Below are 10266 nucleotides of genomic sequence, written 5' to 3' on the forward strand. Positions count from 1 at the left end.
AGGACCTTAAAGGAAACCATCTGCGTCTCAGGAACATTCCCCCGGTGGGGGTGGGGGGGGGGGCTGGAGCTGGGTTTTTGGGTGCTTGCAGAAATGGGGGACATGAGCATGGGGGGGCTGCTAGAGCCCCCCTCCCCCTGCTGCCCCACCTCTCATACCCCCTGGCTCGGCCAAAGGCCTTCTCCACATAGAAAATCCAAGGTTAACAGAATTCCTGAGTTATTTCCTTCTGTCCTAACCTACACCCTGGCCCTCAACTCCATATCCCCTTCTTGGAACTGTTGTGGGGTCGCCATCGAAAGACCACCAGCGGGGTTAGAGCGATAGCACAGCATTTGCTTTGCTTGTGGCCGACCCGGGTTCGATTCCCAGCATCCCATATAGTTCCCCCGAGCACTGCCAGGAGTAATTCCTGAGTGCATGAGACACGAGTAAGCCCTGTGCATTGCCGGGTGTGACCCAAAAAACAAAAACAAACAAACAGAAAAACACACAAGAAAACCTCCAAAGACCACCAGAGACCAAAAGATAGAATTTGGGAGTCTTTATTGACACCAGCTGGCGGGCTGCCCTGCTAGGCAAAGGGCCGCAGCCTCACAGCAGAATCACTGGCCTCTGATTAGGAAAAAAATCCTCATTCTGGTGCCCCCCAGAAGTTCAGGAAGCACCGCCAAAACTCGTTTGGCCCACCAGGGTCCACATCCTGGCGCCCGGCCAGCCCGCCCAAGTGCGGCCAAGGCGCGAGAGAAAGCAGTGAGGGCAGGAGCGCACGGAACCCGCGGTCATCTTCAACCATGTTAGGGCCTTGGCGCCCCGTTCCCGGCTGCCACCGTCACGGCTTCCGGCCCCGGGGGAAGCGCGTGCGCTTAAGAAATGACAAAGCTAAATCAGCTAAAGAAAAAAAAAAATTAAAACTCTATTTCTTTTTTTTTGCTTTTTGGGTCACACCCAGCAATGCACAGGGGTCACTCCTGGCTCATGCACTCAGGAATCACCCCTGGCGGTGCTCAGGGGACCATATGGGATGCTGGGATTCGAACCCGGGTCGGCCGCATGCAAGGCAAACGCCCTACCCGCTGTGCTATCGCTCCAGCCCCAAAAACCCTATTTCTTTATTTCTTTGTCCTCCCTTCCAGTCTCCCCTTCACAGAGCCTCCCGCCCAAACGACGCCATTTTCTAGCGCGTCCGCCTGGGCCCTGGGCCTCCCACAGCCCCCCTCTAGGAAAGGGGGTGCTTTACTGAAAGCCGCGGCCTGAGCCCCGCCGACACCCAGACGAGGGGCGACGAAAGCTTCTGGGAGGGACAGACCCAGGCCCGCGGCTGAGGCAGACGCGCCCGGGCGCCCCTTCCCCACACCCTCCCCCACCCGCTCCCCGTTGCCGGCCTCCGAGGGTGGGGCGCGCCTGCGCAGTGCTGCGCTGCGCCAACCGCCACGGCTTCTGGAGGCGGCCGGAACCGGCTGGAGCCGGTTAGAACCGGCGCGGCCCGCCCGCGAGCCCGGCCCTCACAAAGGGAGCCGGCGGCGGCTCACGGATCTCGGATCCCTGCGCCGGCTGGTGCGCGTGGGGGCGGGGCGCTCCGGCCGCGCCTTTCGGGACCCCCATCCCCCATCCTGTCACCCCCCCCCCCCACGTCCCCCGCCTCCTGCCTCTCGCCCCGAAACCGGGCTCCGGGAACCCCCAGCCGCCACTCTGAGCTCCAAGGCTTCAGGCGGGACCCCCAGACAGAGCCCCTTCCTCTCCCCGGGGAACTGAGGGTCTCCCTTAAGCCCCGGAGACGCGGCCATATTTCACCCTGTTTTCCTGCGGCGGGGAGACTGCAGGGGACAGTGAGATCACAGTTCCTCCGTCTGCACCGGGGGGCTCCATTTGCCTTCCCGCATCAGTACGGAAAAGTCAAGCATGGAACAAGCCGGGGGCGGGGCGGGCTGTTTCGTCGCCGATCCCCAAAGCGGGGGTCCTGGTGGGCCGTGTTGGCGGTTTTTGCTAATTTAATTGGGGCTGGGGGTGGGGAGGGCTCAGGAAAGCCCCGGGGACATGCTGAGGCAGGCTCCATTTGCAACGTTGAGCAGCTTCCCCCAGCTTGGGGGGGGCTCTAGAAAGGGGGTCCCACTCGCAGCAGGCTGTGGCGAGGCAGATGGGGGCACCCCGGGGAGCCTCGGGAACGTGCGGTACCGGGGCAAAGGCAAAACAGCGAGGCCGGCGCAAGCCCCCGGCTCCATCCAGGACACAAAGCAGCCCCCCTGGTAGCCGAGAAACTGGGGGGAAGGGCGGTTCATGGAACTTCTCGAACATTCTCAAGTCATGGCTGCGTGGGAGGGCTTACATAAGGGAAGTTTTCATTCTTTCACTTGTTTTAGTCCCACCGTCCCGGCTTATGAGTCTCCCACACCCCGGGGCACGCGGGCGGCGAGCCGCGAGTGGCGCAGAGACCACGCGGCACGCAGAAGTTATTTTCGACCCCAGCCGCGGACTATTTCCTTGCTTCCCTCACAAAGGCTGCGGAGGGTTACCGACTGCGTCAGAGTGAGCTGTCCCGGGTCTATAAATAGGCCTCTCGCGGCGCTGCGGCAGGCATTGAGGCAGCGAGCGCAGAGCCGGCAGCAGCGGCGGAGCTTGAGGAAGGCAGATAAGTCTCTGCTCGAGGAACGAGCTTATTAGCCATTCTAAATAGCGAAAATAACCTAGAGAAGAATGAGGATTAGGCCTTAGTTCTTTAAAAAGATTTTTAAAAGATAAAAAGGTTGTAAAAGAGCGAAGTTATGAAGGTCTTAAAGGGTAGCTTGAAAGTGGAGCAGAGAAGAAAAACGAGTTTTCTAGTTCTTAACGGAGGTTGAGATGAAAATGCTTAACGGAGGAAAGAATAAGCTTGAGGCAGCGGCTGAGAGGACTGTAAAGTCCTGGAGTTTAAAAAGGAATTTAAACCGAAGGGCAGGCCGGTAGGTAGCTCTGAAATGGACAGGCATAAATAGGACAGAAACGGCGTTTTAGGAAGCCAGGCCTTAGGTAAATTAAATGTAATGTTGAACGTAAAGCTGAAGGTGATTTAAGAGACCTTCAAGTTCAGGCGCAGGGAAGATGGCGTCCTCTCGAGCCGAGAGGTTTTATTTACTTGGAAAAAAAATTGAGGTAGAGGGAGTGGTAGGATTTTAAAAAATTAAAATGGATAAAATAGAAGAAAGAAGATTAGAAATTTGAAGTGGAAAATGGAAGACAGAAGTACAGGAAGGTGAAGAAAAAGATATAGAAGATAGGAAAAATTAGAAGATTTTTAAAAAGGCCTGTTAGAAGCCAGGAAGCCCTTGGTACTAGGAGGAAGAAAATGCGTAGACAAGATAGAAAACCGTCTTTTAAGGGCACAGATACAAATTCAGTAGAAGATGAAGCGAGGAAGGTTCAAGATGGCCAAGAAGTACCTCAGATAGAAAGTGAAAATCCAGCTAGGACAAAGTTCCCACAGGAGCGTTAGAAGATAGACGCCAGCAGCCGGGAAGATAGAAACGTTTAAGATGGAATAGCTCAGGAAGACTGAGGAAGCGTGCGAAAGGGCTGAGAATTCCAGAGCCTCTCGACTTGGTTTCTGGTGGTCTAGGAGTAGGTGTGAGAAGGGGGTCACTGCCGTAGGCCACGGTCGACTTAGAAGAACAGCCGAAGCTAGCAGGAAAAAGTGCTTAGGAGCGCAGGAAGCTTCCGAAAGGTCTGAAGTCATTAAAATTCAGGTAGCATGTTGTAGGCCAAGATCGCCTTAGAAGAGCATCTGCAGCTAGAAGGAAGGTGTGTTAAGGCACAGGAAGCTTCTGGAAGGATGAAGTCGTTACGAAATTAGGTAGAAGGCTTTTGGAAGAGTTGGAAGCTTGGAAGGCCGTAAATGCGGTAGCTTAGTTCTCTTTGGAAAATTCAAAGGACTTTAATTGGAGATCAAGAATATTCAAAAAAAAATTCTTTTGCTTTGGACTTTGAGTTAAAAATAAACCGAAGAGTAGGCGGTAATTGGCAGCCGACCCAGGCGCTACGCAGAAGTGGATTCAGGATCTAGGAAGGAGCGGCAGACAGGAGCCAGGAGCCAGTGTGCAGCAGACAGGAGGACCCCAGGAGCCAGTGTGCAGCAGACAGGAGGACCCCAGGAGCCAGTGTGCAGCAGACAGGAGGACCCCAGGAGCCAGTGTGCGGCAGACAGGAGGACCCCAGGAGCCAGTGTGCGTGAAGCTAGGACTGAGGAGCGAGCGGGAGCGGCAGTCGCGGTGAAGATAGGCGAGCCCGGGAGCCAGTGCCGGTGGTGTAGGAAGAAGGAGCCGTGCCGCCGTGGAGGTGCAGCTAGGCGAGATTCCAGGAAGGAGCAGCCAGTGCGGTGGCGGTGATGAAGCTAGCGGGCGGCGCGGCTTGGCGACCCCGGCGGCGGCGGAGGCAGCAGGCGTTTGGCGCTAGCTAGAGCATCCTAGAGCAGCCGCCCCGTATGCGAGGCCACAGGGAGAGCCAGTGGTGTGGTAACGACCCGTGAGGCTTGTTTGTAATGGCGTATGGTAACCTTTTTTATTCTCCTGGTAGTGGGGGACTGGGGTGTAGGCCCATTTCCGGTTCCGGTGTTACAGGTTTCTCTTTTTCAGGCTTGTTTTCTCATGCGTCTTGTCTGAAGCTTTTGAGGGCAGACTTCCAAGGCCTGGAGAAATGGTAGATGGCAAGTTTTTTTCCCCCCCTAAAACTAATATGAGGAAAACCAAATGAGTTTGATAGAACAAGTGAAAAATTGCCTTTCCTAAGCAGTTTTTAGTGTGGGCAATGAAGTATTTTAGCTTTGTCAATAGATGACTTGTTTTTTCTGTTTTCACCCTGAATTAAGGTTTAAATACGGAGTTGGATGTGTAATTAGGGATTGTTGGGGGGGGGCAAAATATGTTTTGAGTTCTTCTCCCCTTAGGTCTCTAGAATTCCAAAGGCAAATGACTGATTCAAGGTAACAGCAAAAAGAAAATCCAGTATCAGGATAATCAGCACCACAGGTTTACAGTTTCTAGACACTAGAGCACGAAGCAGCTTACTTTGAGGTCTGTGGAGGAGCTGTTCAATGGAGAAATGGCTGGTAGCTAATTCTTTTTTCCACCCCTTAACCAGATTTTTTAAAAGTTTATAACTGTTACAGCTGGTTATTTTACTTGGAAGTCTCTTGGGGTGGTCTAAACAGGGAAAGGGGGGGGAAATGTTTTTTTCTAAGATTTTCCGCAGATGATATAGCACTATGGAAAACTGGGTTAGAGAAGGATTGTACTGCTATGCTGTTGGCACCAACACCTTCAGGGATTTGGAGCTCCTTGACTCCTTGGAAGAGTATTCCCAGTTGAAGCTGAAATGTACAGCACAGTGCAGCTTTGGTTCATAATCTGTCACCTCAGGAGAACATCAGAAGCGATTGACTAGGCCAGATGTTGAAGTTAAGTTTTAAAATGTGTGACCTTAAAAATACCTTTTATTAAAGGGGAGGGGCAAAATTGGTGATTAGTTGTCAGTGATCTGTTATGGTTGGGATTGGGGAGGGGGGTTGGGTTTTAGGTAATTGTTTAGTTTATGATTTCAGGTAACTCATGCCAGAGAACTTAAATACTTAGGATGGAAAAACTAAAGAAATCTCAACTTCAAAGTTGGCAAGTAACTCCCAATTGTAGGCACCCCACCACCACCCAGTTTTGAATTGGGCGGCTGGGAAAAATTTGTGAAGATTCACTGGATTCAAAGTTTGGCAGGACTTGGGGGTTGGATTCACCCCACTGGGCTCTAACCAAAATCTTGGGAAGATTATTTTTTTTAATGTTTTAAGTTGTTGGATATGGTAGTGTGTGGTTCTCTTTTGGAATTTTTTTCAGGTGATTTAATATAAACTTAATACTATAGGAGCTTCAGAGCAAAGGAGTGGCTTAATGATCCTGAAGGGATTTCTGCTGATGGTAGCTTTTGTATTATCAAGTAAGATCTACTTTTAGTCACGTTATAAGCAAGTTTTTGTTTCCCAGTGTAGGAAGTTTTCTCTTTTATATCATTTCAAAGCAAGATGTTAAGGTATGCTTCGAAATTATTGCGAACTGTATATTTTTAAAATTGCGCTTAACTATTTGTAAATTGTTACTGACAGGGTGGGTTTTTGTTGATGGGGAGGGGAGGAAACTTTTTTTCTGTAGACTTTTTTCAGATTACATCTTCTGAGTCATAACCAGCCTGGCAATATGATGGCCTAGAAGGAGAGGGAACAGCTCCTTGGTGAATGATAAGTAAAAGGCAGAAAGATTTTATTTCATATCTCCATTGGGGAAAAGGCATAAAACCCTGAGATCCTTACTCTACTGATGAACATTGTTGTCTGCATATGCCAAAAAAAAAAAAGCAAACAAGATCTACCAATTAAAAGTTATTGGAATCTACTATAAATTTATGGTTTATCAAGCTATAACCACAAAATAAGGAATTGATGAGAATAATGAATTTGAGAATAAAGAGTTGATGAGAAATAATGATGAAATAAAATAACAGTGATGAGAAATAACAATGAAGATCACATGTTCATCTACTGCTTTTACAAAAGCAGAATAAAAAGTGAAATGAAAATACTACATTAATCTCGGAATAAAAGAAGCTGAAATAATTCAAATAAATGGGATCAAGTGGATTGAAAAGGAGGCTGTGCTGTTTGCCAATCTTTCGTTTGCCTCAGACAGGTTTCTCTTCATTATCAGAAGAGTTGCTTCATTTCATCTGGGAGCAGAAAACAGCAGACAGCTGTTAACAGATAAGTTAAACTTGCATCTGCAGTATTGCATGTTAGGGATAAGTGTTTCTTAAAAACTGTGGAGGTCTTTTAAAAGTATTTGAATTGGGCTGTTTTTCCTGATCCTTTAAGGATTTCAGGATTGTGAAGAATTTTCCCATCCAGCCTTTAAAAAAGTAAACAGGATTTGTGCCTCTGGGCTCGCATGATGGGATATGACTCATCCAGAGGCAGATAATTAGAAATCCATGGAGATTAGTACCTAAAAGGTACCTGAGAAGTGATGCTTATGCAACTCAGAAAATTTGATTAGAATTAAATCTGAAAAAATACAAAATAAACAGCATTGAATCTTAAAACTAGTACATATTAGGATAAAATATGTTAAATCTTAAGTAAAATTTAATGTGTTGTGATGTATATTGTGCAGAGAAAAAAAACCATTAAATCATTCAAAACAATAAACCATATTAGAGAATGTATGCTTTCAGAAAGGTGTCTCCTTATTTAAATAAAATATTGTTTGTCTGTAGTTAGTGTTGGGCAATCTTGGGGGGATTCTTCTCTAATCTTTCAGAAACTTCGAGCACTTAATGGACAAGATAAGAAATTGAGCAGAAGAACGAATTTTACTTTTAAGGCAGGAAAGACAAATTTTTTTATCCTTCATAAATTGATGAACATTTAATAATTCCAGGCACATGGCAATAGAGAACCCTCTAAATAAGGAATTAAATACCTCTTAGACAGGTGGGAGATTTATGAGAGTAACAAACAGGTAACTACATCTACACTTGGTTTCCAGAAAGCTAGGGGCATATAATTGATGTTTGCATGCTAATTTTAAATGCTTAAAATCCTCTCACCTAGTGTCAGCCAGTGCTTACAAGTTAACTGGCCTTTTACACGAGCACTTGTAGGGGGGGGCATGTGGGGTTTTTAAAGAATTTTCCTTTGCAGAGGCTTCATTTCATCCTTCAGTGAAGCTGTTCAGGATTTTGACTTGGCTCTGCCTTCTCTACTAGTGAGATTTGCAGTGAGTTTTATCAGCATACACGTTTAAAAAACCTGATTTTTTTGGAGGGAAGGGAGGAGGGGTGGGGCTTACTTGTTTAGCTTCTTTTTTACAGACTACACAGAATGCAGTTGTCTTGAACTCAGGTCTGTCTGTTCTGTTGGCAAGTAATCAGTACTGTTCTCACCCGCTGCTATTAGAATGCATTTTGAAACGACTGGAGTATGAGTCAAAGTTGTGTTTCCCTAATGCTTGGAGTAGTGATTGTTGAAGGAAAACGCAGCTGAGTGATATAAAAGGCTGAGTGTTGAGGAAGTTTCTGCAGCTTTAAGCATTGATGTTTGTGAGTGAAGTCAAAGTACCTTTTGCTGTGCTTCTTTAGGTAAAAATGCTTTTTGTTCACTTCTGGTAAGGGGGTGGGGAGGGCATTGAAGCCTTTAGTCTTTTCCAGATGCAACTTTAAAATCAGTTGACAAGAAATAAATTCCACACAAGCAGCAGTCTTCAGGAAGTGTAACTGGCAAGTGGAAATGACTTAACAGTTCAGTGGCTTTAGTGCATTGTTTTTGTGTGGGTTTCTCTCTCCCCTCCCTTGGTCTTAATTCTTACATGCAGGAACATTCAAAACAGCAGACGTATGCGAAGGGCCAGAGAAGCCAGACCCAGTAAGGAAAATAGCTTGCTTTTTTAAATAAACCAGATAATTCCGTTTTGAATGTGGGGATTGGGAACCACTAGTTCTTTCAGATGATACTCTGCAGACTAGATGGATCTTCAGTTGAATTTCACCATTGGACAAAATGAGGACAACAGGTGAACAGCTTTTTCTGCATTTACATACCAGATCAAATAAATGTTAGACTTTCAGCTTAATGCTGCAGTCAATAGCATGTGAGCAAGTGTTTGACCTGGGGTGGAGGGGTGAGGTGGGCGCTAAGCCTGTTCTTAAGATTTTTCAGGTATCCCTCACTAAAGGCACCGAAGGCTTAAAGTAGGACAACCATGGAGCCTTCTTCCTGTGGCAAGAGAGACAACAAAGCGCTATTATACTCAGGTCAATCTGAATGGTGTCAGCCTCCACAGGACTTGCCTAATCATGCATTGAGGCTCACTAACTTGGGAGTGGCACCAAGGAATGCGTTAATAACGTTGTATGCTCCCGGGCTCATCCTAATATTTTATGAAGCTGTTTTTAAAGCAGCTCTTAGAGCTCAAGTGATGCTTGAGGGGAGGGAAAGCGGGCAACCACTTTTACCTAGCTTTTCCAGAAACCTGTTAAAAACAAGGTCTCCCCACAAGCGACTTCTCTGCCACATCGCCACCCCCTGCCTTTGGTGTAGCACAGACCCTTCACCCCTCACCTCGATGCTGCCAGTAACTTGGATCCCTTTGGGCACGATCCATAATCGTTGCAAGGTAACAGTGGTGCCACGGTCTGGTGGGTTGCACTACTTAGAAAAGGCAGTTTGCAAGTTAATATTAACACTGCAACCAAAAACTCTTTAAAATGTTTAAAATTAAAAAGTGTTTAAAATATAGCACTAGTACCATGGTTTAAAGCAGCCAGTAAAATAAAAACATGAAGGAACTGTAATATTGGGTGGGAAAGTAAAAGGCTAGAGAGGATGTGAGGTATTTTAGTGGCTGAGGACTGTGGGGGGGTTGCAAAATTCTCTGCTAAGACTTTTTCAGGTGAACATAACAGACTTGGCCAAGCTAGCATCTTAGCTGAAGCAGATCCTCCAGTGCTCTTCAGTAGGGCTACTAAGGTTTTTCTTTTCCTGAGAAAACAAAATCTTTTGTTTTCTCAGGTTTTGCTTTTTGGCCTTTTTCTAACTTAAAAAAAAAAAAAGCAAAAGATGCTGGTGGTTGGCACTCCTGGTTTCCAGGACAGGGTTCAAGTCCCTGCGGTGTCTTTGCTTGACATAGCCTCTGCGCATCTTCTCTGGAGTTGGGAGGTAGAAAGAATTTAGGGCCTTAATGGGATTTGTCAAAAACCTAATATTTGTATCTCTGAACAAGTATAACCTTAACCTTTAATTTTCAGGTATTCCTATGTATTTTAGCGTTTGGCGAATACTCTATTAAAAATTTAACAATAATAAAAATTTAAGTTAACTCATTATTGTGGTTCTTTATTAAAATTGTATCCTGGGCATGGAGGGTGGTGCAGCGGGAGGGGTACTATTGGGTTGAATGGGTGAAGTAGAAGTGAGGCCCTCAAAGCAACTGCTCCGTGTGCGCATGCGCAGGCCATACTGCCAGTGCCCAGGGCTTCCTCCTGGCGCGGGGGGGTTGGAGTGGGAGTCACATGGGGCCCAGTGCAAGGCAAGCACCCTACCCTCGTGTACTCTTGTTCTGGTCCCTAAATCAATGATTTTTACAAGTCTACGCAGTTGGTTGGCTTATGGGACTCAATCTTGCTATGTTGCTGGATAACAGCCTCATGAGATACAGCCCCCTGGGGAGCCTGATCTTTTGAGGACTAAGGGGGCTTGGG

The 10266-nt window shown here is 47.1% G+C and overlaps 1 long non-coding RNA gene across 1 annotated transcript; it reads left to right on the forward strand.

Moving 5' to 3' along the window:
• Positions 1-2343: 2343 nt before the first annotated feature.
• Positions 2344-9889, forward strand: LOC129405551 (uncharacterized). Its single transcript, XR_008630646.1, has 2 exons — positions 2344-9535; positions 9578-9889. It is a non-coding gene; the product is annotated as an uncharacterized LOC129405551 (long non-coding RNA).
• Positions 9890-10266: the final 377 nt, after the last annotated feature.

This window comes from Sorex araneus, chromosome 6 (genome assembly GCF_027595985.1).
Source record: "Sorex araneus isolate mSorAra2 chromosome 6, mSorAra2.pri, whole genome shotgun sequence".
Lineage (NCBI taxonomy): Eukaryota > Metazoa > Chordata > Mammalia > Eulipotyphla > Soricidae > Sorex > Sorex araneus.